This window comes from Panthera onca, chromosome F2 (genome assembly GCF_046562875.1).
Source record: "Panthera onca isolate mPanOnc1 chromosome F2, mPanOnc1 haplotype 2, whole genome shotgun sequence".
In the NCBI taxonomy this organism is placed as follows: domain Eukaryota; kingdom Metazoa; phylum Chordata; class Mammalia; order Carnivora; family Felidae; genus Panthera; species Panthera onca.
In genome coordinates, this window is record NC_138356.1 from 27,038,088 (window position 1) to 27,044,737 (window position 6,650).

The following is a 6,650-nucleotide window of genomic DNA, read 5'->3' on the forward strand; positions in this document are numbered from 1 at the left end:
TTACTTGAGTTTAAAAGAGCATGCCATCTGAAAAAGGTAAACCTCCACTTTAACTTTTTTTGCGTGTTTTGAGATGATCCTCAAAAAGTATTTATATATATTTTTTAAAAAGCACAATTATTCTTTCAACTTCACAAGATCATAAAACTCCAATCTACCTGAGCTAAACTAATACATCTGAATCTCATTAATATGCTTACCCAGAACGTTCAAACATCAAAGACAGAAACATCTGTATTCTAAATCAGACTTCATTTTATTTAAGAAATAAAAATTATGCAGTCCTTTTCATTTTTGATGTCTACCAAATTTCCTGGATCCCAGTGCTTTATGACTCAGGACCACAGCACTGTCAAGTCTGGAGACGGTAGATAAAGCTGATGGAGGCCTTCCTGTGCTAATTACAATGAGAGATAATATGATGATGTCTTGTTTATACTGTATCCCATTTAGAACTGTTTTCTAGGATGCACATTTTCGGCATGTTTCTAGAGTTACATCGCATTTAGGATATATCATAAATAGATAGATTTAAATAAAAAATATGTAAATCTTAAAGTGCCATTTAGGAATGTGATATTTACTTGCTTTTGATAGTGCATAGAACAGTGCTCAGAAAACAAAAATGTGGGTTTTGGCCCTAATAATTATGGAATACCATGATTCTTCTGAAGGTGAGAAATGTAGCAGTTGTTTGCAAAGTTTGATTTCTCTGCAGAGATATATTTGTGTTTGCACACGTGGAATATTGCACCGAGCACTTATCCACGTTTTCTTTGTGAATATCACTGCACTCATTTGTCAGTAACTTTAGAGCATTTATTTATTAACAAATCAATTGATAATAATAACAAAGAGGAGGCTTTATGGCTACTAAGTTGAAATCAGGGCTTATAGTAAAATGATTGTGATTCTTTTTTCTGGCTCAGTGTCCATTTAATTTCTGTGTGTGTGTGTGTGTGTGTGTGTGTGTGTGTGTGGTGCACTCATTAACAATCATTGTGATTCATCCAAGTAGTTGGTTGTGTATGTGAACTTATTATTTTTTTAATAACTTACCTTCTATTTTCTGTTTAATCTTCAATTAAACTGATCCAGAAACTAAAAAGAAGTAATGGGATTAAAAAACTTTAATGTAAGCAAAATCCTTACGTTTGTTCATGGTAAATATTTAATATAGATGGTAGAGATAATTGTCGCAGCTAGTTTATATCTTAATTTTTTGATAGAAAAATGTTTTAGAAATACTCTATAATATTATAAGTTAATGAACTAGACCATATCTTTTTCCCCAGAAAACCCAAGGTTATTCCTGCTGAGTACTGACTTCCTATTTCCAAGTTTTTTTTTAAGAACTGGACTTAGGGACGCCTGGGTGGCTCAGTCAGTTGAGCGTCTGACTTCAGCTCAGGTCATGATCTCCCAGTTTGTGGGTTCGAGCCCCGCATCGGGCTCTGTGCTGACAGCTCAGAGCCTGGAGCCTGCTTTGGATTCTGTGTTTCCCTCTCTCTCTGTTCCTCCCCTGCTCATGCTCTGTCTCTCTCTCTCTCCTTCTAAAATAAATAAAAACATTTAAAAAAAAAAAGAACTGGACTTAAATTATGTCATTTCTACATTGGTAAGCATGTGACATGTATATCATCAAATATTGCCAGAGTTGGACATATAACAACTGCAAGATCTCAAGTGCTTTATCATGTTCTTGAGGAAAACAGAGAGATATCGATTTAGCTAATGAAATTTCCTTATTGATATATCAATATCAAAATATCAATATCAAAAGCCTATTTATCTATCTACCTACCTATCACCTATCGCTTTTCCCATTTAAATATTCAATATAACCCCTGTTCTTGAGATACCCAGTTCTTATAACAGACTTGTAGTTTTGTACTTGCTGTCTATATAATTTCAATAAAAAGTTGGAAATTTTAAATAGAACCTTTACTATAGTAAAGGTTTTTACTATAAATAACATTAGTATTTACTATAAATTTAGTATTTACTATATTAGTATTTACTATAAATTAGTATTTACTATAAATAACATTATTCAACTTGTTTTATAGGATGCCAAATTCTCCTTAATAGCTAAATGTAGTTTATGTAACATACAGTTGCTATGTGGAAATATTTCAGAAACTGCTTTTTAATAAATCCAGGACCTTTGGAATTTTGACATTGCTTTCATATTTTGTTCAGAGTTCACATTTCTCCTGCTAACTAATTTATCTGTATAACCATACCGTATACTTAGCACATGGTAAACACTTGCTAAATGTTTATTTAGGAATATTGAGAACAAAGGAATAAATCCTGTATAAAAATAACAAGTACATAATTGGTCTTCCATGTTTTAGTGTGTATATGACAACCGTGTTTATAAAGTTGTATATCTTCTTCACATTTGCTTGTGTCAAGCTAACAACAGCAACATACGCATAAAAACCTAGACAAGCCCAAAGACTTTGCATAAGAAAATCTTTCAATCCATATGTCAACATGAGCAGATATCTATTAAAAACAGTGTACAAATATCATCTGATTGTGAGACACAGAACAAGGCAGATGTAGCTATCACATATAATGATGTAAATGCCAAAAGTACTGGGTTTAATATGCTTTCCTATCAAATATATTCAATTTCCCCATCAAATACAAATACTCTTACTTTGAAGAAGACAATTCATTTGCATGTTCAAACTTTGCCTAATTATAAAAATAAGACTAAACTCTTCATAGTGTCAAATTCTGAGAAACATCCTTTCCCTGCATTTTATGTTCTTTCAAATAACATTAGCCATTGGCCTGTGCTGTAGAACTATTCTGCAACGTTTTACTGCATGAAATCCACTATGAACTTGTAACATATAAACTCCCAAAGTTAATAATTAGAATCACTCTTTGGTCTTGTTCTATTTTCTCTCATTGAATGACCGGATGTGAATATTTTGGCCTAGTTGTTCTCCTTTTATATTTCCTCATCGGTTCGATCAATGTGGACAATTTGGTGTTGTTTACAGTGATCTGCCTTTTCTTCTTAAATCTGATCGTTCTTGTCACATCCATACCACCCAGTCTTTCTGTTTTCTATAATCAATTACTCTTTCTTAGTTTTAAGGGAATTTCGCCTCCAGAAAAGAAAGTAACATTTACGAAGTATAAAAGACAAACAAAATTCTTGCAATAAATGCTAACATAACCATATTGCAATATATCACGTCTCAGATTTTGTTACTGAGCAATCCTAACCCTGAGGAAAACATAGAGAAGGCACCCTTCAATTTTGGTCTCATTTAATTGACTTACAAGCATATGGGCTATAGATTTTTTTAATTAAATTACATGTTTACTAAAACTTGATTCAGACATTTAGGGAATGCCAAGGACATCCCCGTGCAAACACAGGCCCACTGGAATGGCATTTGAAAACCTCTCCTCAGGGGGAGCAGTGCAGTGCTGTTACATGAAGATGAGTTTTCAGGGCTTGATTTGGTCTTAATTTACAATAATTTGAATAATAGCCATTTACTGAGCACAATTGGGTACTCTCTGAATTCAGTTATGATTTTTAAGGTAGATATTGTTCTTCCCATCTTACAGATGAGGAAACGGATTGAGACATGCTAAGTTATTGCCTGAAATCACAATTACTAAGTGGTAGAATCAGGATTTGCACCAAATTTTACAGACTCTACTGACTCATGTGTCCAGGTTCTTTCTCTTTCCCTGCCCCTCTCTGCCCATCACACTTGTGAGGGCTTTCTCATGCTTATAAAATAAAACAACACTTTACTGTATAATTTCCAAATATGTCAGTTGTAAAGATTTAGAATTATATATTTATATATGCAATCAATGCTATTTCACAATGTGAGGTTTTATTACATATTGCTTTACAATATACTTTTTCACTTAGCCATGTGGGTAAAATTTTAAATGGTTTTGTAGTATTTCATTTTGCAGTGTATCATAATTTAATAATCACCATGTTCATAAACTGGTTTTCAAATTTTTCATACTTGCTTCCAAGTAATATTAGCAACAAAAAGGAAACTAACATCTTTTTTTTCCATCTTCAAATGTTTGCTGTGGAAATCTTTTTAAAAAATACCATCTCTGTTGGAAAGAATTTGTAAATGCCTGTTATATATTAGATGCAGTTAAGATTCGTATACAAATTACTTATAGAAAGAAAACCTTTAAATGTAAATTAATAGAAATTGATGAAAATAATTTCTTAATATAAAAGAGCAAAGCTGTATATTTTATACTGATATATTCAAGTATATAAAATAATTTAAGCTCATATCATATTTTAAGCGTTTTTTGACTATCCCCAATATTTTCATTAAGAACATGACTGAGGTGGGGCGTCTGGGTGGCGCAGTGGTTAAGCTTCCGACTTCAGCTCAGGTCACGATCTCGTGGTCTGTGGGTTTGAGCCCCACGTCGGGCTCTGGGCTGATGGCTCAGAGCCTGGAGCCTGCTTCCGATTCTTTGTCTCCCTCTCTCTCTGCCCCTCCCCCATTCATGCTTTGTCTCTCTCTGTCTCAAAAATAAATAAACGTTAAAAAAAATTAAAAAAAAAGAACATGACTGAGGTATATACAACCTAAAACAAATTACTAGCCGCATTGTAGGTTTTAATAAATGGGAATAGTTTCATTAAGAACATGGAGTCAATTAAGAAGATGCTTTTAACAGTTATATTACTTAAAGATGATTTTGTTTCGAGACTTTTCTCTGATGACTGAGTTTTTAAATACTTAGAGTGTTAATGAGGGGAATTTTAGTTGCAAAAATATATAGCTATGAACAAAGAATTTTACTCTTCATTTGGTTTTTGCTTGCTTTTTAAAAAAAGTTTTTTAATGTTTGTTTATTCTTGAGAGAGAGAGACAGAGCACAAGCAGGGGAGGGGCAGAGAGAGGGAGACACAGAATCTGAAGCAGGCTCCAGGCTCTGAGATGTCAGCACAGAGCCCGATGCGGGGCTGGAAGCCACAAACTGTGAGTTCGTGACCTGAGCCGAAGTCGGACATTCAACCGACTGAGCCACCCAGGCGCTCGCTCACATTTTTATTATGACTTTCTCTGGCTATCTATGAAATACTAGTACCCAATAATTTGTTTAAATTAAATAAACATTAGGAGATTTGTTTTACAAGAAATCATTAATCCAGTAAAAGAGTTTGCTAGCAAAAAGGTTGTAACTTATATTGATATTTCAGTTCTCTCTTGCTGCCTAGCAGAGCTCCCCAAACTTAGTGCTTAAAACACCAACTACTATTTATTTGCTTATCATCTTGCGATTTGGCAGAGACTATCTGAGCCTCTCTTCTAAGCTTTGTTGTGTCAGTTCAACTAGGGATACAGGATCTGTCTACAGGTCTTCATTCAAATATCTGGTGTCTCAGAGAAGCTAACTATAATGGCCAAGGATTGGCTGAACCTCCTTCTCTCTCCCTTGGTAGAGTCTCATTCTCCAGAGTATTTTTCTCTGCACATCTCTCGCCAGCAAGGTGGTTGGACTCATTTACATGACAGCTGTTATCCAGGCCTCTGGTATAAGCTGGCAGACCTCTCTTAGGTCTAAGCCTGGAACTGGCAAAACATGACTCTGGTGTATTCTATTGGTCAAAACAAATCATAAGGGCCAGCAAGATCCAAGGGAAGGGGAAACAGAGTTCACTTTTTCAGGGGAAGAGCAGCATATGTGTACCAGGATGGCACAGGTTTGGGGCAGCCATCTTTGCACAACATTTATCACACTTTGTTAAGAAATAGGTTCATACGCTTCAATCATTTGTTAGTTGAGTAGTCTCGGGTAGATTACAAGTCTGTCCTTCAGAATTTCCAGTTGCAAAAGAGTCTAAGGTTAATCTTTCTTTTGCAATGTTATTGCAGGAATTAAATGAGATGATGTATATACAACATTAAACACATTAGCAGTCACGTTGTTCATTTCAGTAAATGGAAGTTATTATAAAAACAAAATGTGCAATCCCCATTAATCTCCACACTATTTTAATGTGATGCAGATTTATAGAATTCACTAATTTCGGAGAATAGTCTGGACAAGTTAGATTTAAGTGTATCAAAAGTTTTCATTTTCAGCCCTCAAAAAGTCTGTTTACATAATGGATTCCCTCTACATTTCATGTAATATCAAGAATAGTAGGGTTGAAAATTGCCACATGGAATTGGCAGAGACATAGCTGCTTAAAATACTTGCCTACATATTGCTTGGCTAGCATAATTGCTAAGTATTAAATTCAACCACTAAACTTTTTTAGATGGGTAACTATAAATAGAAGAATTATGAAGACTTTTTTAAGACCTCCAGACACTATTGTAAAATAGCACATCAGAGATTACACTAGCACTTTCCCATAAAACAGCTACTTCTTAATAAATTAATGTATACAAAGGATATGAAATTTTTCTTCTTACTAGATATACATTACATCAGATAGGTATACATTACATCAGAAGACTGAGGTCTAATAAAGTCAGTATATCTATTAAAATCTGTATATCTAATAAAATCAGATAATCTATTAAAATATAAATGCACATTTCAATCTCAGAACTTTTACTGTTTTTTTCCCCTCCACGAGAAGTCAAACCTTTGCTTTCCTTTGTTTT

General features: G+C 34.1%; 1 long non-coding RNA gene across 1 annotated transcript; it reads right to left on the reverse strand.

Moving 5' to 3' along the window:
• Positions 1–237: 237 nt before the first annotated feature.
• On the reverse strand, positions 238–1,304 carry LOC132664799 (uncharacterized). Its single transcript, XR_009603847.2, has 2 exons — positions 1,060–1,304; positions 238–392 (listed from the first exon to the last, which is right to left on the reverse strand). It is a non-coding gene; the product is annotated as an uncharacterized LOC132664799 (long non-coding RNA).
• Between the last annotated feature and the right edge of the window lie 5,346 nt (positions 1,305–6,650).